General features: G+C 45.1%; 1 pseudogene; it reads left to right on the top strand.

Annotated features, from left to right (window-relative positions):
• Nucleotides 1–17305: 17305 nt before the first annotated feature.
• Nucleotides 17306–24074, top strand: LOC149356381 (uncharacterized; annotated as a pseudogene).
• The last annotated feature ends 1565 nt before the right edge of the window (nt 24075–25639 follow it).

Here is a 25639-nt window from a genome sequence, read left to right as displayed (position 1 = left end):
ACTGCACAATGCGTTAATAACTATTTCAGTTCATGAATCAAATACTCTTCTCACCATCATCTGAATGCGCGAAAAGTGGTAATTCCAGGGCAACTTCCCTCACGTATCCCTTGACTGCACAATGGGTTACTATCTATTTCAGTTCATGAATGAAATATTCTTCTCATCATATGAATGTGCCAAAAGTGCTAATTCCTGGGAAACTTCTCTTGCCTATCCCTTCACTGCACAATGCGTTAATAACTATTTCAGTTCATGAATGAAATACTCTTCTCACCATCATCTGAATGTGCCAAAAGTGGTAATTCCAGGGCAACTTCCCTCACATATCCCTTGACTGCACAATGAGTTACTATATATTTCAGTTCATGAATGAAATATTCTTGTCATCATATCAGTGTGCCAAAAGTGCTAATTCCTGGGAACCTTCTCTTGCCTATCCCTTCACTGCACAATGCGTTAGTAACTATTTAAGTTCATGAATGAAATACACTTCTCACCATCATCGGAATATGCCAAAAGCGCTAATTTCTGGGAAACTTCTCTCGCCTATCCCTTCACTGCACAATGCGTTAGTAACTATTTAAGTTCATGAATGAAATATTCTTCTCTCCATCATATGAATGTGCCAAAAGTGGTAACTACGGGGCAACTTCCCTCACGTATCCCTTGACTGCACTATTGGTTACTATCTATTTCAGTTCATGAATGAATTCTTCTCTCCATCATTTGAATGTGCCAAAAGTGGTAATTACGGGGCAACTTCCCTGACGTATCCCTTGACTGCACAATGGGTTACTATCTATTTCAGTTCGTGAATGAAATACTCTTCTCACCATCATCTGAATATGCCAAAAGCGCTAATTCCTGGGAAACTTCTCTCACCTATCCCTTCACTGCACAATGCGTTAGTAACTATTTAAGTTCATGAATGAAATATTCTTCTTAAGTTCATGAATGAAATATTCTTCTCTCTATCATATGAATGTGCCAAAAGTGGTAATTACGGGGCAACTTCCCTCACGTATCCCTTGACTGCACAATGGGTTACTATCTATTTCAGTTCATGAATGAAATATTCTTCTCCATCATTTGAATGTGCCAAAAGCGGTAATTCCTGGGCAACTTCCTTCGCCTGTCCCTTCAATGCACAATGCGTTACTATCTATTTCAGTTCACTTTTGAATCTTCACCTTCACCTTCAATTTCTTTTGTGTTTCCCTCAGAGTACAATCAGTCATGTTTTGCATAACATACATAAAACCATGTGCCTTGACATGACATCAGACAGCTTCCCATGCAATGTTCTGCTCCTTGTTATCGCTATGCAATGAAGGGAGCCAGCACAATGTAGTGGGGTTGCCTTCAGAACTCAATTTTGAAGGCACAGCCTTCAAATGGCGGCATGCACATACTGCTTTTGAAATGACGACTTTATTGTTGTATTTGCTGTATTGAAATGACAAGTGTATTTTTTGGTAGTGGAGCGTAGTACGCGGCACCACGTAAGGCTGTCCATGCTCCGGATAATGTCTGCACTTTTTCGCACAAGGATGAACCGAGCCGGTAGTATCGCTGCGAACAGAGGCGCATTGACTACCACTCATGTTTAGAGCGATCAATTAAAGAAACGATAGGTACTACCGCGGACAACCACATGCACCAAAATGGCCACAAGCATCCTTCAGGCTTCGACTTAAGGTGAAGCAATCAAGCTATAGCTACTCGGCCAAAGTGATCTGTTTGTTCCTTTTTATTTTGACGCCATAAGCTACATAAACAGTTTTGCAAGTGAATTTTATATAAAACATGAAGCTATTTAAATAATTAAACATGACATTGTTTTGTGTATAAGCAAAACAACCTACCTACATTGCCATCGCCAAATCGCCAATGCTATCGTCACCATCGTGTCATGTGAGTGTGCACCGTTTTCATCCTCGCACATGCGTGATCGCACTGCATTGGATTAAGCGAGGATCTTGCGGGCAGTTTACTATCAGGTACGCGTACGTGCGCTTCTGCGATGATAACCGCAAAGCCGTTATCGCCACCGAAGAATTTCATTCATTCAAGCCGAGAAACGTTCATGACTTTTCCTCAAGCAGGTGGTATGAAGTGTTCTGGCAGGACGACAAACAAAGGGGATTTTTCAAGGTCCAAATTGTGTGCCTATAAGGTAAGTGAAATTATTTATGCCACACGTGTTATTTTTTCAGCTTTTCACGCTGAGTTTGTTGTGAATCATGCAGAAACCAAAGATGAAGCCGAAATGTGTGGCAAGATGGTTCCAATACCACCACCGCCGTCAGACAGTGACGATTCATGTGAAAGCGAGGGCTCCATGGAAGAGGTAAGTGCAAACAGTCTACAGCGCACAAGCAGCTACAACTAAATATTGTGAGCTTGTGGAGGATCTGTTGAACTGCTTATCGGCATAATTGCAAAACTCTGAAAATCAGGCCAGGATCTCTTCACAAGGAAAGCCCCTTCACCATGATGGCCTGACCGATTTTGATGGGAAGGAATTGGGTGCTGTGCTTGACATAGTCAGAATGTCGCACGCCTTTCCAGACCGCATCTACCATGTTTTGGTGTCGTGATAAAAGGACTAAGCACAGCTGTCCTAAGCCACACCTACATGCGTTGCATATCATAAAACGCAGCTGTCTGTGCCTGGTGTGTGCAAGACAGTCTGAAATAGACGTCAAATCTGAACCCTAATTCTCCCCATGTAAAAAGGTTTTTGCTGTATTGGAAAGCATGACTGTTGGAGTTAAGCAAAACGTGCACATTATATACGGACGCGAAGCTTGCTTCCTGGTGTTGTTCTTGCAATAAAAGTTAGCAGTGAAACACACATATTTGGGCACAAGTTACACTGCATAAATTCTAAAACATGCAAAACCTGTCACTTAAGGGACAGTGTATTTGCCTCTCAAGATTTTTGTGTTAGTTACTTTATGGGTTACCTCCCCGCAGGGGGGCGTCTGAAGCATGCAGACGTTGGTGAGTGGCGACACCACGGGGTTAACTTGAGCATCCGCAGGGACATCCCCGCAGAGGGATGATGGTGAACAATGCGTCACCACGGACCCGAGCATCCGCGCTTAGCCGTGCGTGGCATCGCCGTGTCCGGGGAAAAGGGGATCCTGGTGGTTGAGCCAATGCTGAGCGTTTGGACCCTTAAGGCCCCTCGGCAGAGGCAACACACCACTTTGGCCCCAGCTTCCTGTAGACGGCAACTCCTTCCTGACCCGACCAGGGGAAATCGGCAGTCGCCTTTTCCTGTCCTCCCCTCAATCTTTAACTTTCCTATCTCTTTCTTACAACCCTTTTCTTCGTTTTTTTTTCACTTTTCATAGGTGGCTAGGGTTAACCTTTTGTGGCCAACTACCCTGAGTTGCGTCATATTGGGTTATAGTTGAGGTGTACAGCTGGCGTGGGCAGGGCTTGCTTGCAAGTTCCTGTCCCGTCCCCTTGGTGGGCTCCATGGTGGGTGGCTGGCACCATGACCGAAAAACAACGTTTTTTATGGCTCCTCCCCCTTCACCAAATGATCGCCCTCAAAAAAGAGTGCGGACCGAGGTGACTACCCAGTACTTTCAGAAATCGAAAGAAACGTTCCCAAAGTTTCACGTTGTTCTCAGTGAAGCAACAGAAAAGACCGCCCGAACAATAACCCCATTCATAGTAACAAGAACCCTAACCAGTGCCTTAGGCACAGGTTACAAGCTAAAAAAAATGCCTAGTGGTGACCTTCTACTAGAACTGAAAGACAATGACCAATATTCTATACTGTCCAACTTAGTGTCCATTGGGGATATACCTGTCTCAATTACTGCACATCGATCTTTGAACACCATCCAGGGAGTGATCTCTGAAATCGATTTCCTTGAACTCACAGAAGAAGAAATGCTCTAAGGTCTGAAAGACCAGAATGTCATCAATGTCCACCGCATCAAGATCAGAAAGGAAAACAAAGAAATAGCAACAAAACATCTTGCACTCACGTTCAGCTCAAGCATACTGCCTGAATCAATAGAAGTTGATTACCTCAAGATAAATGTCCGACACTATATCCCAAACCCGCGACGGTGTTTCAACTGCCAGAGATATGGTCATGGCTCACAGAGCTGCCGTGGCCGAGAAACGTGCAGAATGTGCCTCAAACGAACACGTTTCTGAAAACTGTGAAGCAGCAGCACTTCGGTGCACAAACTGTGATGGTGATCACCCCTCCTATTCCAGGTCATGCCCCTCATGGAAGAATGAAAAAGAAATAATAACAATGAATACAAGGCAAAACATAACTTTCAAGGAAGCACGACAACTCTTTCATGCTAAGAACACGTTCAACTTCACAGCAAGAACAAACTTCGCTGATGTGGTGCGCGGGGGCGCTGCACCGCACCATGTTCCAGCCACTGCCCAGGCAAAGCCTCAGGCAGGGCCATCTGCGCCCCCAGCAGGGTCAGCAAACGCTGCCTTGCCACCCCCAAAAAGGTCTCGCCGTCCCCTGAGTCGGCGGACGATCAGACCACCCCCTCTAGGAGGAGGTCTGAAGTTCGTACACACGCAGCATCCCCGCGGGCCTCCAGCGCCTCCACCGAGAAGATGGATGTATCACCCGGCATGCCCATCCTGCACGGGTGGCACAGCTCACTTGACCGCCAAAATAAAGGAAGGACCTGAATCACGGGTCCCCCTAGACCAGAAACCTAGGTTCCCACTTCTCCTAAAAAAATCCAAAGAAAATGGCGTTCCTTATACAGTGGAACTGCCGTGGACTTTTCCATAACTACAGTGACATAAAGGATCTTTTAGACACTTTTTCCTTTGTGGCCTTATGCCTACAGGAAACGAACCTAGGTCCTAAACACATGAATTTTTTGAGGAAATACAGTCTTTTGTTCTGACAGAGCAAACTAGCAGGCTCTCTGGAGGTGTTGCTATTGTCATCCAAGGCAGTGTTGCAACTTGCGAAATCAAACTTCAAACTAACTATGAAGCTGTTGCAGTCACCGTCCTACATTTCAAAACAATTACAATATGTTCTATATATCTCGGGCCACACCAAACATTTACACTTAATGACTTGGAAACACTTTTAGAACAGCTGCCAGAACCATATCTGCTGGTAGTTGGGGATTTTAATGCCCACTCTGTTTTTTGGGGAAGTGAACAGACTGACACTAGAGGTCGTGTTTTAGATTTTATTTTGTGCAAAGACGTTTGCCTGCTAAATACAGGTAAACCTGCGTATTGTTACCCAGCCTCAGGAAAAATGAGTTGCATAGACTTGTTTTTTAGTGCACCCTCTGTTTTTACTGATTTTAATTGGGATGTTCTTGAAAATCCATACGAAAGTGATCACCTTCCTATAGTAATCATCTTGTCATCACCACCATCAATCATTCCTAGCAAACCACGTCATTGGAAGCTCCACGTAGCTGACTGGGCACTATTTCAAGAAAAGGCCACACTGGATAAAATTTTTTCGGATGATCTTAGCGTAGACAATCTCAACCAAATAATTACAACTTGTATTATAACTGCTGCGCGCCTAGCCATTCCTCAGTCTTCGGGAGTGGTACGCCAAAACCACAAGGTTTGGTATAACCAAGACTGCAGAGATGCAAAAAAGAAACAGAACAAAGCCTGGGGAATTTTTCGCAGCTATCCAACAGCTGAGAACCTCATAAGGTTTAAAAAAGCGCGAGCAAAAGCACGACATATCTGTCGTAGTACGGAAAAAAACTCACGGCAAAGCTACATATCCATAAACAGTTCCGTCACGTCCAAAAAAATGTGGGAGCAAGTTTGCAAACTGAATGGCAGCTTCTCCCCTTTCACAATTCCCTTTCTTACAGCCCCTGATGCACAAACAAGTATATACAGGAACAAGCAAACATTTTAGGTGAACATTTCGCTAATGTTTCCAGCTCTTCAAACTACACAGAACAATTTCTACAATACAAAAACACATCTGAGAAACAAAGACTCCCCAAAAGCGCCTGCACAAATGAAGCATACAATAGTTTCATCACAATTCATGAAATAAACAGAGTTTTATCTGCTGGCAAACAGACCGTGCCCGGCCCTGATCAAATTCATTATCAAATGCTGGCACACCTTTCTCAGCCATCTGTGGAAGCACTTTTGAGATTTTTCAACAAAATATGAACGTCAGGAAAAATACCCGAAGGATGGAAAAAGGCCAATATTGTACCATTCTTGAAACCCGGAAAACCACCAACCTCCTCCAACAGTTACAGCCCCATAGCCCTTACAAGCTGTCTCGCAAAATCGTTCGAAAGCGTTGTGAACATTAGGCTGATGTTTGTCCTTAGAACCCATGAACTTCTCGACATCCACCAATGTGGTTTTAAAAAACCTTGTTCGACAACTGACCATGTCGTCCGCCTGGAAAATACAGTTAGAGAAGCATTCATAAACAACACTGCCTAGCAATATTTTTTGATATGGAGAAGGCTTATGACACCACCTGGAGGTTTGGCATACTCCGTCACCTAGCAGACCTAGGTATCCGTGGAAGGATGTTCAACTGCTTAAAAGACTTCCTCTCTGACCGTTCCTTTCATGTACGCCTAGGTTCCACCCTTTCCAAAAAATTCATTCAGGAGAATGGGGTTCCGCAGGAGTGTATTTTAAGTACTACCCTGTTTCTCGTGAAAATAAATTCCATAGCCAAGATATTTCCAAAGTCCATTACATATTCTTTATATGTCGATGACCTTCAAATAGCATGTACATCCTCCAGCCTACCATCCTGTGAACGACAGATACAACTGACATTAAACAGACTTTCGGTTTGGGCAGACAAAAATGGGTTTAAGTTCTCCCCACAAAAAACAGTTGCTGTCCTTTTCTCGCTCAAAAGGGGTTTACAGACTGATCCCACCTTGCAATTAAATGAAATTGTACTTCCAGCAAAACCTGAACATAAATTTTTGCGCGTAACATTTGACAAGAAACTCTCATTTCTGCCACACATAAGTATCATCAAAAAGAAAGCCTCCCAATCCCTGAATACACTCAAAATACTGTCACGAAAGCAGTGGGGATCTGATAGAAAATGTGTTTTACAAATCTACTGGAATGTTGTACGCTCCACCCTAGACTATGGATGCGTTGTGTATGGCTCTGCGAGGCCATCATATCTGAAGAGACTGGACCCAGTGCATAACCTTGGTTTACGTCTCTCAACTGGTGCATATAAAACATCCCCCATAAATAGTCTCTATGTCGAAACCAATGAACCCTCCCTTGCAGACAGAAGAACTATGCTCACATGCGCACATGCCCTGAAAATCCGTTCCCTGCCGAAACACCTCTGTTATTCGATAGTTACAAAGTGCACCTCCAGAACACTGTTCAACAACAGACCCCAGTCAATCAGACCTCTACTACTCCGCATCGAGGATAGTTGCCAGAGTTTAGGATTACTGGATACCCTTCCTGACGTCACCTCAGTGCACGACCCACTTCCCCGTGGTACAGCCTGCCCACTGTATGTGACGTTACATTAACGCTTTTTCAGAAAAAACAAACGCCACGCGAACACATACTACAGGAATACTTGACATTGCAAGAAAAATATGCTTACCACACAGAATTTTACACTGATGGCTCAAAAACAGCTAATTATGTCGGAAGCGCGGTAGCACAAGGAGACTGGAAAAAAATAGTAAGACTGCCAAACTGTATGTCTATTTTCACTGCCAAATGTTATGCTGTTTCTATAGCTGTTGGTACAATAAGTAACACTATCAAAAACAACATCATCTACACAGATTCACTCAGCCTGCTCCCAGCTTTACATCCCAGAAATTCAGCTGAATGACATGAATGAATGAATGACAGTTTACCCATATCTTGTAGCTGTATCTTACCGATAGCTGTATCTTACCGGTACTCCCCTATGGGGCAGAAACGCTGATCACATTTTGTTAGCCTCCACGTTTCTGCCCCATAGGTAAGTACCGGTAAGATACATCTGTTGTACTTTTCTTTCTAGTGTTATTTGCAGACTGCTATTCATTATCTGAGAGAACCTGCCGTATGCGCTCCACCCCATTCTAATTCTTCTGGTTCTTTCCCTCTCGTGATCCGGATCAGCGGTCACTACCTGCCCTAAGTAGACACATTCTCTTACTAAGGGAAGAAAGCAAAGCTGCTGTAGCTCGAGAATTTTCTAATCGGCTCTCTTGGCTCCGAGGCTCAAGGATTTCTGCCATGGAACAGGCAGGTGGCGACGATGCTGAGGCCAAGCGAACAATACGCCGAGGGCGCCGCGTATTGTTGAAGAACTCAATTAATAGAAAGGTTCTCTAGCCTGATATACTGTAATACTCCTGCCATATGCACTATGATGCCTTTTTAGCATTTATAGAAGCCAAAAAATGTCTAAAATGCTGTAGATGCATGCTGAAGACTAGAAAAGCAGCTTAGAAAGCATTTTTGACCAGTACGTGCAGGTATAAAAATGTCAATACATTCCATGAGTGTAGTTGTGCATATTTGCACATGGCCTGTTTCAAATTATTGCTAAATGTCACATACTTTCTGGAAAACAGTTAACAGCCTGCACGTCAGGCATGTGCCAACTGTGACGCAGTGAGCACCAAGTGGTCGCGGCGCGCATCAACTGCGGACGCACGGATTTTTAACACGAAGCGAGTCATCATTGAAAGCAGCACTCGCATGTCTGTACACAGAATGGGCATCTACAGCGACTTGAAGGACGACCTCGTCAGATGTCCTTACAATCCGCAACAACGAATAAAGCGAAGCAAGAAGGACAGTCACGTCACTAAATGCAGTTCGGACCTGCCCAGGCACATTGCCAGCTGCCCAGACAGGCCTGAACAGGACGTAACGTTGGAGGTCCCGGAATTTAAGGTACGCCGTGCACACGCCCTCCCCATCCTCCCCGAGCCCAAGGAACGGTAGGATGTGGAGGGCACCCAAGCAACAGTTCAGCGGACCATGGCTTATCCGCCGAGCGGGGAAGCTTGGACTGGCAGCAGAGCACTGCGACCAACCATCCGATGCCCGTCGCAGACCAGGCGAATGTTAGCCCGAAGTGTCTGCGACTGGTCAGCAGCACAGCCAACGGTGGCGGCGGGGCAGCATTGACAGCAGCTGAACCCAGCAGCAGTTCGGCGGCCAGTGGCTTATCCGCCAAGTGGAGAAGCTTGGAGTGGCCGCAGACCAGGCAAACGTCAGCCCGAACTTTCTGCGACTGGTCCGCAGCAGAGCCAGCGGCAGCGGGGAACCGTTGACAGCAGCTCAAGAACAGCCGAAGAGGCTCAGTGCTCTGGGGAGTGGTAGGCCGCCGCCAGAGCGCGGCTTGCGCGATTACTACTAAACAAACGGTCGGCCACAAGGGATTGCAGCCCTGCCTAGCAGATTTTAGTGTCCTCTCTTCAACATTCTTCAGGTAGAAGAATAAAGTTTGTTTTATCCTAAAAAAAGGGCCACAAATGGGCTTCTACCGCACAAGGCGGATTTAGGGTTGTTTGACGGCGGAACAAATCACTGGCCCGACAACGTAATACGAATAGGTTTGTGCAAACTGGTTTGAAGCTACCTGAACGACGCGCTTGTGTTGATCATTTGGACCGTGCCCGTCAATGTGATAATGGGAGGCACGATACTACCCTGAAAGCAATGCCAGATGTGAATAAATCAGTTGTGCATCCAAATGGATTTGATATAATGAGGGTGAGCTATGCATTTCGCCTTTTCAGTAATGAAGCCTTACAAGGCCTTTTCTTGTACAAAGACGAAATTGAGAGGCAGTGTGGAAAGTCAGTCGCCACTGTTGCCTTCCTGGACTAGATGAGAGCATGAATTGCAGCAATGACTTCAAGGTGCAGTTCTGATGCACTAAGACCAGGCAAGTCCCATGAAAATTGCATCAAAGACTTTTTGACCTATGTGGACACATGGGAAGAAATGACAGGGTCACAACGACAGGGCTACCTTAACCAGGGCACAAGCAAAGGACTTCACGTCACACTTTCAAACACTCTGGCTCTTCTCGCCTATGTGACAATGAAACTGTCCCTTGGAAATGCCCCCCTTCCTTGGAAATTCCCCTCCTTCCAGTGCCAGCCTATTTTGTTTGCCTTGTTCTCATTTCCCTGTACCACGCTGACTAATCCTCTTATCTGAATTTTTCAGGTCCACCCAGCGCCTTCCCCCCGTCGCAGCCCCTTCAAAGCCTTTGTTCATTACACACCCCCGGATATAAGTTTTTCCACTATTGCAGCTTAAGGAATCAAGATTCACCTCCCTCCCCTTCCTGACACGCATCCCCTCTCACACCACTTTCCTTCCCCCCCCCCGGGGCCTTCATCCTCGGAGCGAAGGCCCTGTTTAATCCCTGCCAATGATGAACGCTTTGCCCAGACGAAGACAAGTCCCCTTGTCGAAACGTTGGCTCAAGCAACCTGAGGTTTTCCCCTCCCTTGTTCGTTTTGTGATCGCCAAGTACCATCTACCACATCCTCTCTCTACCATTCACTGCACAATGTGTTACTATCTATTTCAATTCATGAATGAAATATTCTTCTCTCCATCATCTGAATGTGACAAAAGTGCTAATTCCTGGGAAACTTCTCTCGCCTATCCCTTCACTGCACAATGCGTTAGTAACTATTTAAGTTCATGAATGAAATACTCTTCTCACCATCATCTGATTGTGCCAAAAGTGGTAATTCCAGGGCAACTTCCCTCACATATCCCTTGACTGCACAATGGGTTACTATCTATTTCAGTCCATGAATGAAATATTCCTCTCATAATATGAATGTGCCAAACATGCTAATTCCTGGGAAACTTCTCTCGCCTATCCCTTCACTGCACAATGCGTTAGTAACTATTTCAGTTCATGAATGAAATACTCTTCTCACCATCATCTGAATATGCCAAAAGCGCTAATTCCTGGGAAACTTCTCTTGCCTATCCCTTCACTGCACAATGCGTTAGTAACTATTTCAGTTCATGAATGAAATATTCTTCTCTCCATCATATGAATATGCCAAAAGCACTAATTCCTGGGAAACTTCTCTTGCCTATCCCTTCACTGCACAATGCGTTAGTAACTATTTAAGTTCATGAATGAAATACTCTTCTCACCATCATCTGAATATGCCAAAAGCGCTAATTCCTGGGAAACTTCTCTTGCCTATCCCTTCACTGCACAATGCGTTAGTAACTATTTAAGTTCATGAATGAAATACTCTTCTCACCATCATCTGAATATGCCAAAAGCGCAAATTCCTGGGAAACTTCTCTTGCCTATCCCTTCACTGCACAATGCGTTAGTAACTATTTAAGTTCATGAATGAAATACTCTTCTCACCATCATCTGAATGTGCCAAAAGCGGTAATTCCCGGGCAACTTCCCTCACGTATCCCTTGACTGCACAATGGGTTACTATCTATTTCAGTTCATGAATGAAATATTCTTCTCATCATATGAATGTGCCAAAAGTGCTTATTCCTGGGAAACTTCTCTCGTCTATGCCTTCACTGCACAATGCGTTAGTAACTATTTCAGTTCATGAATGAAATACTCTTCTCACCATCATCTGAATATGCCAAAAGTGCTAATTCCTGGGAAACTTCTCTTGCCTATCCCTTCACTGCACAATGCGTTAGTAACTATTTAAGTTCATGAATGAAATATTCTTCTCTCCATCATATGAATGTGCCAAAAGTGGTACTTCCAGGGAAACTTCTCTCGCCTATCCCTTCACTGCAAATTGCGTTAGTAACTATATCAGTTCATGAATGAAATACTCTTCTCACCATCATCTGCATATGCCAAAAGCGCCATTTCCTGGGAAACTGCTCTTGCCTATCCTTTCACTGCACAATGCGTTAGTAACTCTAACCATGAACCATGAACCGACTAGCCCAACATCATGTCTTACTTAAGTTTATGAATGAAATATTCTTCTCACCATAATCTGAATGCGCCAAAAGTGGTAATTGCAGGGCAACTTCCCTCACGTATCCCTTGACTGCACAATGGGTTACTATCTATTTCAGTTCATGAATGAAATATTCTTCTCATCATATGAATGTGCCAAAAGCGCTAATTCCTGGGAAACTTCTCTTGCCTATCCCTTCACTGCACAATGCGTTAATAACTATTTCAGTTCATGAATAAAATACTCTTCTCACCATCATCTGAATGCGCGAAAAGTGGTAATTCCAGGGCAACTTCCCTCACGTATCCCTTGACTGCACAATGGGTTACTATCTATTTCAGTTCATGAATGAAATATTCTTCTCATCATATGAATGTGCCAAAAGTGCTAATTCCTGGGAAACTTCTCTTGCCTATCCCTTCACTGCACAATGCGTTAATAACTATTTCAGTTCATGAATGAAATACTCTTCTCACCATCATCTGAATGTGCCAAAAGTGGTAATTCCAGGGCAACTTCCCTCACATATCCCTTGACTGCACAATGAGTTACTATATATTTCAGTTCATGAATGAAATATTCTTCTCATCATATCAGTGTGCCAAAAGTGCTAATTCCTGGGAAACTTCTCTTGCCTATCCCTTCACTGCACAATGCGTTAGTAACTATTTAAGTTCATGAATGAAATACACTTCTCACCATCATCTGAATATGCCAAAAGCGCTAATTTCTGGGAAACTTCTCTCGCCTATCCCTTCACTGCACAATGCGTTAGTAACTATTTAAGTTCATGAATGAAATATTCTTCTCTCCATCATATGAATGTGCCAAAAGTGGTAATTACGGGGCAACTTCTCACGTATCCCTTCACTGCACAATGCGTTACTATCTATTTCAGTTCATGAATGAAATATTCTTCTCTCCATCATATGAATGTGCCAAAAGTGCTAATTCCTGGGAAACTTCTCTCGCCTATCCCTTCACTGCACAATGCGTTAGTAACTATTTAAGTTCATGAATGAAATACTCTTCTCACCATCATCTGAATATGCCAAAAGCGCTAATTCCTGGGAAACTTCTCTCGCCTATCCCTTCACTGCACAATGCGTTAGTAACTATTTAAGTTCATGAATGAAATACTCTTCTCACCATCATCTGAATATGCCAAAAGCGCTAATTCCTGGGAAACTTCTCTCGCCTATCCCTTCACTGCACAATGCGTTAGTAACTATTTAAGTTCATGAATGAAATATTCTTCTCTCCATCATATGAATGTTCCAAAAGTGGTAATTACGGGGCAACTTCCCTCACGTATTCCTTGACTGCACAATGGGTTACTATCTATTTCAGTTCATGAATGAAATATTCTTCTCTCCATCATTTGAATGTGCCAAAAGCGGTAATTCCTGGGCAACTTCCTTCGCCTGTCCCTTCACTGCACAATGCGTTAGTAACTATTTAAGTTCATGAATGATATATTCTTCTCTCCATCATATGAATGTGCCAAAAGTGGTAACTACGGGGAAACTTCCCTCACGTATCCCTTGACTGCACTATTGGTTACTATCTATTTCAGTTCATGAATGAATTCTTCTCTCCATCATTTGAATGTGCCAAAAGTGGTAATTACGGGGCAACTTCCCTCACGTATCCCTTGACAGCACAATGGGTTACTATCTATTTCAGTTCGTGAATGAAATACTCTTCTCACCATCATCTGAATATGCCAAAAGCGCTAATTCCTGGGAAACTTCTCTCACCTATCCCTTCACTGCACAATGCGTTAGTAAATATTTAAGTTCATGAATGAAATATTCTTCTTAAGTTCATGAATGAAATATTCTTCTCTCTATATTATCAATGTGCCAAAAGTGGTAATTACGGGGCAACTTCTCTCACGTATCCCTTCACTGCACAATGCGTTACTATCTATTTCAGTTCATGAATGAAATATTCTTCTCTCCATCATATGAATGTGCCAAAAGTGCTAATTCCTGGGAAACTTCTCTCGCCTATCCCTTCACTGCACAATGCGTTAGTAACTATTTAAGTTCATGAATGAAATACTCTTCTCACCATCATCTGAATATGCCAAAAGCGCTAATTCCTGGGAAACTTCTCTCGCCTATCCCTTCACTGCACAATGCGTTAGTAACTATTTAAGTTCATGAATGAAATATTCTTCTCTCCATCATATGAATGTTCCAAAAGTGGTAATTACGGGGCAACTTCCCTCACGTATTCCTTGACTGCAAAATGGGTTACTATCTATTTCAGTTCATGAATGAAATATTCTTCTCTCCATCATTTGAATGTGCAAAAAGCGGTAATTCCTGGGCAACTTCCTTCGCCTGTCCCTTCACTGCACAATGCGTTAGTAACTATTTAAGTTCATGAATGATATATTCTTCTCTCCATCATATGAATGTGCCAAAAGTTGTAACTACGGGGCAACTTCCCTCACGTATCCCTTGACTGCACTATTGGTTACTATCTATTTCAGTTCATGAATGAATTCTTCTCTCCATCATTTGAATGTGCCAAAAGTGGTAATTACGGGGCAACTTCCCTCACGTATCCCTTGACTGCACAATGGGTTACTATCTATTTCAGTTCGTGAATGAAATACTCTTCTCACCATCATCTGAATATGCCAAAAGCGCTAATTCCTGGGAAACTTCTCTCACCTATCCCTTCACTGCACAATGCGTTAGTAACTATTTAAGTTCATGAATGAAATATTCTTCTTAAGTTCATGAATGAAATATTCTTCTCTCTATCATATGAATGTGCCAAAAGTGGTAATTACGGGGCAACTTCCCTCACGTATCCCTTGACTGCACAATGGGTTACTATCTATTTCAGTTCATGAATGAAATATTCTTCTCCATCATTTGAATGTGCCAAAAGCGGTAATTCCTGGGCAACTTCCTTCGCCTGTCCCTTCAATGCACAATGCGTTACTATCTATTTCAGTTCACTTTTGAATCTTCACCTTCACCTTCAATTTCTTTTGTGTTTCCCTCAGAGTACAATCAGTCATGTTTTGCATAACATACACAAAACCATGTGCCTTGACATGACATCAGACAGCTTCCCATGCAATGTTCTGCTCCTTGTTATCGCTATGCAATGAAGGGAGCCAGCACAATGTAGTGGGGTTGCCTTCAGAACTCAATTTTGAAGGCACAGCCTTCAAATGGCGGCATGCACATACTGCTTTTGAAATGACGACTTTATTGTTGTATTTGCTGTATTGAAATGACAAGTGTATTTTTTGGTAGTGGAGCGTAGTACGCGGCACCACGTAAGGCTGTCCATGCTCCGGATAATGGCTGCACTTTTTCGCACAAGGATGAACCGAGCCGGTAGTATCGCTGCGAACAGAGGCACATTGACTACCACTCATGTTTAGAGCGATCAATTAAAGATACGATAGGTACTACCGCGGACACCCACATGCACCAAAATGGCCACAAGCATCCTTCAGGCTTCGACTTAAGGTGAAGCAATCAAGCTATAGCTACTCGGCCAAAGTGATCTGTTTGTTCCTTTTTATTTTGACGCCATAAGCTACATAAACAGTTTTGCAAGTGAATTTTATATAAAACATGAAGCTATTTAAATAATTAAACATGACATTGTTTTGTGTATAAGCAAAACAACCTACCTACATTGCCATCGCCAAATCGCCAATGCTATCGTCACCATCGTGTCATGTGAGTGTGCACCGTTTTCATCCTCGCACATGCGTGATCGCACTGCATTGGATTAAGCGAGGATCTTGCGGGCAGTTTACTATCAGGTACGCGTACGTGCGCTTCTGCGATGATAACCGCAAAGCCGTTATCGCCACCGAAGAATTTCATTCATTCAAGCCGAGAAACGTTAATGACTTTTCCTCAAGCAGGTGGTATGAAGTGTTCTGGCAGGACGACAAACAAAGGGGATTTTTCAAGGCCCAAGTTGTGTGCCTATAAGGTAAGTGAAATTATTTATGCCACACGTGTTATTTTTTCAGCTTTTCACGCTGAGTTTGTTGTGAATCATGCAGAAACCAAAGATGAAGCCGAAATGTGTGGCAAGATGGTTCCAATACCACCACCGCCGTCAGACAGTGACGATTCATGTGAAAGCGAGGGCTCCATGGAAGAGGTAAGTGCAAACAGTCTACAGCGCACAAGCAGCTACAACTAAATATTGTGAGCTTGTGGAGGATCTGTTGAACTGCTTATCGGCATAATTGCAAAACTCTGAAAATCAGGCCAGGATCTCTTCACAAGGAAAGCCCCTTCACCATGATGGCCTGACCGCTTTTGATGGGAAGGAATTGGGTGCTGTGCTTGACATAGTCAGAATGTCGCACGCCTTTCCAGACCGCATCTACCATGTTTTGGTGTCGTGATAAAAGGACTAAGCACAGCTGTCCTAAGCCACACCTACATGCGTTGCATATCATAAAACGCAGCTGTCTGTGCCTGGTGTGTGCAAGACAGTCTGAAATAGACGTCAAATCTGAACCCTAATTCTCCCCATGTAAAAAGGTTTTTGCTGTATTGGAAAGCATGACTGTTGGAGTTAAGCAAAACGTGCACAATATACACGGACGCGAAGCTTTCTTCCTGGTGTTGTTCTTGCAATAAAAGTTAGCAGTGAAACACACATATTTGGGCACAAGTTACACTGCATAAATTCTAAAACATGCAAAACCTGTCACTTAAGTGACAGTGTATTTGCCTCTCAAGATTTTTGTGTTAGTTACTTTATGGGTTACCTCCCCGCAGGGGGGCGTCTGAAGCATGCAGACGTTGGTGAGTGGCGACACCACGGGGTCAACTTGAGCATCCGCAGGGACATCCCCGCAGAGGGATGATGGTGAACAATGCGTCACCACGGACCCGAGCATCCGCGCTTAGCCGTGCGTGGCATCGCCGTGTCCGGGGAAAAGGGGATCCTGGTGGTTGAGCCAATGCTGAGCGTTTGGACCCTTAAGGCCCCTCGGCAGAGGCAACACACCACTTTGGCCCCAGCTTCCTGTAGACGGCAACTCCTTCCTGACCCGACCAGGGGAAATCGGCAGTCGCCTTTTCCTGTCCTCCCCTCAATCTTTAACTTTCCTATCTCTTTCTTACAACTCTTTTCGTCGTTTTTTTTTCACTTTTCATAGGTGGCTAGGGTTAACCTTTTGTGGCCAACTACCCTGAGTTGCGTCATATTGGGTTATAGTTGAGGTGTACAGCTGGCGTGGGCAGGGCTTGCTTGCAAGTTCCTGTCCCGTCCCCTTGGTGGGCTCCATGGTGGGTGGCTGGCACCATGACCGAAAAACAACATTTTTTATGGCTCCTCCCCCTTCACCAAATGATCGCCCTCAAAAAAGAGTGCGGACCGAGGTGACTACCCAGTACTTTCAGAAATCGAAAGAAACGTTCCCAAAGTTTCACGTTGTTCTCAGTGAAGCAACAGAAAAGACCGCCCGAACAATAACCCCATTCATAGTAACAAGAACCCTAACCAGTGCCTTAGGCACAGGTTACAAGCTAAAAAAATGCCTAGTGGTGACCTTCTACTAGAACTGAAAGACAATGACCAATATTCTATACTGTCCAACTTAGTGTCCATTGGGGATATACCTGTCTCAATTACTGCACATCGATCTTTGAACACCATCCAGGGAGTGATCTCTGAAATCGATTTCCTTGAACTCACAGAAGAAGAAATGCTCGAAGGTCTGAAAGACCAGAATGTCATCAATGTCCACCGCATCAAGATCAGAAAGGAAAACAAAGAAATAGCAACAAAACATCTTGCACTCACGTTCAGGTCAAGCATACTGCCTGAATCAATAGAAGTTGATTACCTCAAGATAAATGTCCGACACTATATCCCAAACCCGCGACGGTGTTTCAACTGCCAGAGATATGGTCATGGCTCACAAAGCTGCCGTGGCCGAGAAACGTGCAGAATGTGCCTCAAACGAACACGTTTCTGAAAACTGTGAAGCAGCAGCACTTCGGTGCACAAACTGTGATGGTGATCACCCCTCCTATTCCAGGTCATGCCCCTCATGGAAGAATGAAAAAGAAATAATAACAATGAATACAAGGCAAAACATAACTTTCAAGGAAGCACGACAACTCTTTCATGCTAAGAACACGTTCAACTTCACAGCAAGAACAAACTTCGCTGATGTGGTGCGCGGGGGCGCTGCACCGCACCATGTTCCAGCCACTGCCCAGGCAAAGCCTCAGGCAGGGCCATCTGCGCCCCCAGCAGGGTCAGCAAACGCTGCCTTGCCACCCCCAAAAAGGTCTCGCCGTCCCCTGAGTCGGCGGACGATCAGACCACCCCCTCTAGGAGGAGGTCTGAAGTTCGTACACACGCAGCATCCCCGCGGGCCTCCAGCGCCTCCACCGAGAAGATGGATGTATCACCCGGCATGCCCATCCTGCACGGGTGGCACAGCTCACTTGACCGCCAAAATAAAGGAAGGACCTGAATCACGGGTCCCCCTAGACCAGAAACCTAGGTTCCCACTTCTCCTAAAAAAAATCCAAAGAAAATGGCGTTCCTTATACAGTGGAACTGCCGTGGACTTTTCCATAACTACAGTGACATAAAGGATCTTTTAGACACTTTTTCCTTTGTGGCCTTATGCCTACAGGAAACGAACCTAGGTCCTAAACACATGAATTTTTTGAGGAAATACAGTCTTTTGTTCTGACAGAGCAAACTAGCAGGCTCTCTGGAGGTGTTGCTATTGTCATCCAAGGCAGTGTTGCAACTTGCGAAATCAAACTTCAAACTAACTATGAAGCTGTTGCAGTCACCGTCCTACATTTCAAAACAATTACAATATGTTCTATATATCTCGGGCCACACCAAACATTTACACTTAATGACTTGGAAACACTTTTAGAACAGCTGCCAGAACCATATCTGCTGGTAGTTGGGGATTTTAATGCCCACTCTGTTTTTTGGGGAAGTGAACAGACTGACACTAGAGGTCGTGTTTTAGAAGATTTTATTTTGTGCAAAGACGTTTGCCTGCTAAATACAGGTAAACCTGTGTATTGTTACCCAGCCTCAGGAAAAATGAGTTGCATAGACTTGTTTTTTAGTGCACCCTCTGTTTTTACTGATTTTAATTGGGATGTTCTTGAAAATCCATACGAAAGTGATCACCTTCCTATAGTAATCATCTTGTCATCACCACCATCAATCATTCCTAGCAAACCACGTCATTGGAAGCTCCACGTAGCTGACTGGGCACTATTTCAAGAAAAGGCCACACTGGATAAAATTTTTTCGGATGATCTTAGCGTAGACAATCTCAACCAAATAATTACAACTTGTATTATAACTGCTGCGCGCCTAGCCATTCCTCAGTCTTCGGGAGTGGTACGCCAAAACCACAAGGTTTGGTATAACCAAGACTGCAGAGATGCAAAAAAGAAACAGAACAAAGCCTGGGGAATTTTTCGCAGCTATCCAACAGCTGAGAACCTCATAAGGTTTAAAAAAGCGCGAGCAAAAGCACGACATATCTGTCGTAGTACGGAAAAAAACTCACGGCAAAGCTACATATCCATAAACAGTTCCGTCACGTCCAAAAAAATGTGGGAGCAAGTTTGCAAACTGAATGGCAGCTTCTCCCCTTTCACAATTCCCTTTCTTACAGCCCCTGATGCACAAACAAGTATATACAGGAACAAGCAAACATTTTAGGTGAACATTTCGCTAATGTTTCCAGCTCTTCAAACTACACAGAACAATTTCTACAATACAAAAACACATCTGAGAAACAAAGACTCCCCAAAAGCGCCTGCACAAATGAAGCATACAATAGTTTCATCACAATTCATGAAATAAACAGAGTTTTATCTGCTGGCAAACAGACCGTGCCCGGCCCTGATCAAATTCATTATCAAATGCTGGCACACCTTTCTCAGCCATCTGTGGAAGCACTTTTGAGATTTTTCAACAAAATATGGACGTCAGGAAAAATACCCGAAGGATGGAAAAAGGCCAATATTGTACCATTCTTGAAACCCGGAAAACCACCAACCTCCTCCAACAGTTACAGCCCCATAGCCCTTACAAGCTGTCTCGCAAAATCGTTCGAAAGCGTTGTGAACATTAGGCTGATGTTTGTCCTTAGAACCCATGAACTTCTCGACATCCACCAATGTGGTTTTAAAAAACCTTGTTCGACAACTGACCATGTCGTCCGCCTGGAAAATACAGTTAGAGAAGCATTCATAAACAACACTGCCTAGCAATATTTTTTGATATGGAGAAGGCTTATGACACCACCTGGAGGTTTGGCATACTCCGTGACCTAGCAGACCTAGGTATCCGTGGAAGGATGTTCAACTGCTTAAAAGACTTCCTCTCTGACCGTTCCTTTCATGTACGCCTAGGTTCCACCCTTTCCAAAAAATTCATTCAGGAGAATGGGGTTCCGCAGGAGTGTATTTTAAGTACTACCCTGTTTCTCGTGAAAATAAATTCCATAGCCAAGATATTTCCAAAGTCCATTACATATTCTTTATATGTCGATGACCTTCAAATAGCATGTACAGGGTCAATCACACTTAGCGTGAACACGGCTCCGCGTGGCACCGCGCTCCGCGAAGCGCCGCTTGCAGCGCCCGCAGGAAGCGGCGGTGGATTCTCGGGCAGGCGCAGAGTCGCGATGGGCGGGGCCACCAGCGCGTCGTCTGCTTCTGCGCGTCGTCTGCTGTCGTGTGGAGTGTCGCCGCGAAGAGCGCTTGCCTGAGGTGCTGACGGGAAATCGTCGACTGTTTCAGACCGATCAAAATGCTCGTTACGCAGCACACACTTCTCTAAAACGGTAGCTCAACATTACTAAAACTCTCTTGGCGTGTAATAAGGCAGTTGCACGGCCCTGACTTCATACTGTAGGAATGCGAAATCGCTGGTGAATGGCAGCCGCATGCCGCGCTCCCTTCCTCGCCTATCTCTCAGGAACAGCGAGGAGAAAAAAAAAAGAGTTCGAATTGCTTCTTTGTTTTATTTCGAACGAGAACGATGCATGAAATTATCACATGAGGCATGTTTATCTCCGAGTTCTACTACTGCATTTCAGTGATCGTTACACGCGAATGTAGTCGACCTGAGTTTCCAGACCAGAAGCCACCGAAGACAAGCAAATGGCTGAAAAAGTATCTGCAAAATGATCACGCAACGCGGAGTGCCGCATTCTTCAAGTCATTGCGCTGTCTCGGCCGGGAGTCGGAACTGATGGTGAGGTTAGATCACTTCGAAAACCACGGTGGCTGCATGTAGTGCGCTTGCACGAGAAAAAAATGCTAGGCGTTGTTATTAAGGGTAAATATTTGATGTGGCAGAAAGAGGCGTCGTGGTTATCGCTCTGATCGAGACCAAGCGCCGCTGGCGGCTAGCCAGCCGAGTCAGCGCAATGAGCTGCAGAATGGCGCACTCGCGGAAAGATTGTGTGATGAGTTTGCAGAAATTTTAGGCAGTCATCGACTTATCACTGGCAGCTTTCAGTCAGAAATTGCAGCCCCTAAATGCAGCAGCAGCTAATCTGTGAACACAGAACCACGTCGTAATGTCTTGTGTTCCAGAGGAGCAAAGAGTACAAATTGTGGAAAAGTGTGTGCTGCGTAACGAGCATTTTGGTCGGTCTGAAACAGTCGACGATTTCCCGTCAGCACCTCAGGCAAGCGCTCTTCGCGGCGACACTCCACACGACAGCAAACGACGCGCAGAAGCAGACGACGCGCTGGTGGCCCCGCCCATCGCGCTCTGCGCCTGCCCGAGAATCCACCGCCGCTTCCTGCGGGCGCTGCAAGCGGCGCTTCGCGGAGCGCGGTGCCACGCGGAGCCGTGTTCACGCTAAGTGTGATTGACCCTGTACATCCTCCAGCCTACCATCCTGTGAACGACAGATACAACTGACATTAAACAGACTTTCGGTTTGGGCAGACAAAAATGGGTTTAAGTTCTCCCCACAAAAAACAGTTGCTGTCCTTTTCTCGCTCAAAAGGGGTTTACAGACTGATCCCACCTTGCAATTAAATGAAATTGTACTTCCAGCAAAACCTGAACATAAATTTTTGCGCGTAACATTTGACAAGAAACTCTCATTTCTGCCACACATAAGTATCATCAAAAAGAAAGCCTCCCAATCCCTGAATACACTCAAAATACTGTCACGAAAGCAGTGGGGATCTGATAGAAAATGTGTTTTACAAATCTACTGGAATGTTGTACGCTCCACCCTAGACTATGGATGCGTTGTGTATGGCTCTGCGAGGCCATCATATCTGAAGAGACTGGACCCAGTGCATAACCTTGGTTTACGTCTCTCAACTGGTGCATATAAAACATCCCCCATAAATAGTCTCTATGTCGAAACCAATGAACCCTCCCTTGCAGACAGAAGAACTATGCTCACATGCGCACATGCCCTGAAAATCCGTTCCCTGCCGAAACACCTCTGTTATTCGATAGTTACAAAGTGCACCTCCAGAACACTGTTCAACAACAGACCCCAGTCAATCAGACCTCTACTACTCCGCATCGAGGATAGTTGCCAGAGTTTAGGATTACTGGATACCCTTCCTGACGTCACCTCAGTGCACGACCCACTTCCCCGTGGTACAGCCTGCCCACTGTATGTGACGTTACATTAACGCTTTTTCAGAAAAAACAAACGCCACGCGAACACATACTACAGGAATACTTGACATTGCAAGAAAAATATGCTTACCACACAGAATTTTACACTGATGGCTCAAAAACAGCTAATTATGTCGGAAGCGCGGTAGCACAAGGAGACTGGAAAAAAATAGTAAGACTGCCAAACTGTATGTCTATTTTCACTGCCAAATGTTATGCTGTTTCTATAGCTGTTGGTACAATAAGTAACACTATCAAAAACAACATCATCTACACAGATTCACTCAGCCTGCTCCCAGCTTTACATCCCAGAAATTCAGCTGAATGACATGAATGAATGAATGACAGTTTACCCATATCTTGTAGCTGTATCTTACCAATAGCTGTATCTTACCGGTACTCCCCTATGGGGCAGAAACGCTGATCACATTTTGTTAGCCTCCACGTTTCTGCCCCATAGGTAAGTACCGGTAAGATACAGCTGTTGTACTTTTCTTTCGAGTGTTATTTGCAGACTGCTATTCATTATCTGAGAGAACCTGCCGTATGCGCTCCACCCCATTCTTATTCTTCTGGTTCTTTCCCTCTCGTGATCCGGATCAGCGGTCACTACCTGCCCTAAGTAGACACATTCTCTTACTAAGGGAAGAAAGCAAAGCTGCTGTAGCTCGAGAATTTTCTAATCGGCTCTCTTGGCTCCGAGGCTCAAGGATTTCTGCCATGGAACAGGCAGGTGGCGACGATGCTGAGGCCAAGCGAACAATACGCCGAGGGCGCGGCGTATTGTTGAAGAACTCAATTAATAGAAAGGTTCTCTAGCCTGATATACTGTAATACTCCTGCCATATGCACTATGATGCCTTTTTAGCATTTATAGAAGCCAAAAAATGTCTAAAATGCTGTAGATGCATGCTGAAGACTAGAAAAGCAGCTTAGAAAGCATTTTTGACCAGTACGTGCAGGTATAAAAATGTCAATACATTCCATGAGTGTAGTTGTGCATATTTGCACATGGCCTGTTTCAAATTATTGCTAAATGTCACATACTTTCTGGAAAACAGTTAACAGCCTGCACGTCAGGCATGTGCCAACTGTGACGCAGTGAGCACCAAGTGGTCGCGGCGCGCATCAACTGCGGACGCACGGATTTTTAACACGAAGCGAGTCATCATTGAAAGCAGCACTCGCATGTCTGTACACAGAATGGGCATCTACAGCGACTTGAAGGACGACCTCGTCAGATGTCCTTACAATCCGCAACAACGAATAAAGCGAAGCAAGAAGGACAGTCACGTCACTAAATGCAGTTCGGACCTGCCCAGGCACATTGCCAGCTGCCCAGACAGGCCTGAACAGGACGTAACGTTGGAGGTCCCGGAATTTAAGGTACGCCGTGCACACGCCCTCCCCATCCTCCCCGAGCCCAAGGAACGGTAGGATGTGGAGGGCACCCAAGCAACAGTTCAGCGGACCATGGCTTATCCGCCGAGCGGGGAAGCTTGGACTGGCAGCAGAGCACTGCGACCAACCATCCGATGCCCGTCGCAGACCAGGCGAATGTTAGCCCGAAGTGTCTGCGACTGGTCAGCAGCACAGCCAACGGTGGCGGCGGGGCAGCATTGACAGCAGCTGAACCCAGCAGCAGTTCGGCGGCCAGTGGCTTATCCGCCAAGTGGAGAAGCTTGGAGTGGCCGCAGACCAGGCAAACGTCAGCCCGAACTTTCTGCGACTGGTCCGCAGCAAAGCCAGCGGCAGCGGGGAACCGTTGACAGCAGCTCAAGAACAGCCGAAGAGGCTCAGTGCTCTGGGGAGTGGTAGGCCGCCGCCAGAGCGCGGCTTGCGCGATTACTACTAAACAAACGGTCGGCCACAAGGGATTGCAGCCCTGCCTAGCAGATTTTAGTGTCCTCTCTTCAACATTCTTCAGGTAGAAGAATAAAGTTTGTTTTATCCTAAAAAAAGGGCCACAAATGGGCTTCTACCGCACAAGGCGGATTTAGGGTTGTTTGACGGCGGAACAAATCACTGGCCCGACAACGTAATACGAATAGGTTTGTGCAAACTGGTTTGAAGCTACCTGAAGGACGCGCTTGTGTTGATCATTTGGACCGTGCCCGTCAATGTGATAATGGGAGGCACGATACTACCCTGAAAGCAATGCCAGATGTGAATAAATCAGTTGTGCATCCAAATGGATTTGATAAAATGAGGGTCAGCTATGCATTTCGCCTTTTCAGTAATGAAGCCTTACAAGGCCTTTTCTTGTACAAAGAAGAAATTGAGAGGCAGTGTGGAAAGTCAGTCGCCACTGTTGCCTTCCTGGACTAGATGAGAGCATGAATTGCAGCAATGACTTCAAGGTGCAGTTCTGATGCACCAAGACCAGGCAAGTCCCATGAAAATTGCATCAAAGACTTTTTGACCTATGTGGACACATGGGAAGAAATGACAGGGTCACAACGACAGGGCTACCTTAACCAGGGCACAAGCAAAGGACTTCACGTCACACTTTCAAGCACTCTGGCTCTTCTCGCCTATGTGACAATGAAACTGTCCCTTGGAAATGCCCCCCTTCCTTGGAAATTCCCCTCCTTCCAGTGCCAGCCTATTTTGTTTGCCTTGTTCTCATTTCCCTGTACCACGCTGACTAATCCTCTTATCTGAATTTTTCAGGTCCACCCAGCGCCTTCCCCCCGTCGCAGCCCCTTCAAAGCCTTTGTTCATTACACACCCCCGGATATAAGTTTTTCCACTATTGCAGCTTAAGGAATCAAGATTCACCTCCCTCCCCTTCCTGACACGCATCCCCTCTCACACCACTTTCCTTCCCCCCCCCCGGGGCCTTCGTCCTCGGAGCGAAGGCCCTGTTTAATCCCTGCCAATGATGAAGGCTTTGCCCAGACGAAGACAAGTCCCCTTGTCGAAACGTTGGCTCAAGCAACCTGAGGTTTTCCCCTCCCTTGTTCCTTTTGTGATCGCCAAGTACCATCTACCACATCCTC

The sequence above is a fragment of the Amblyomma mixtum genome, chromosome 3, assembly GCF_055824585.1.
Source record: "Amblyomma mixtum isolate Tamu chromosome 3, ASM5582458v1, whole genome shotgun sequence".
Lineage (NCBI taxonomy): Eukaryota > Metazoa > Arthropoda > Arachnida > Ixodida > Ixodidae > Amblyomma > Amblyomma mixtum.
This window is presented reverse-complemented; position numbering and strand designations above follow the sequence as displayed.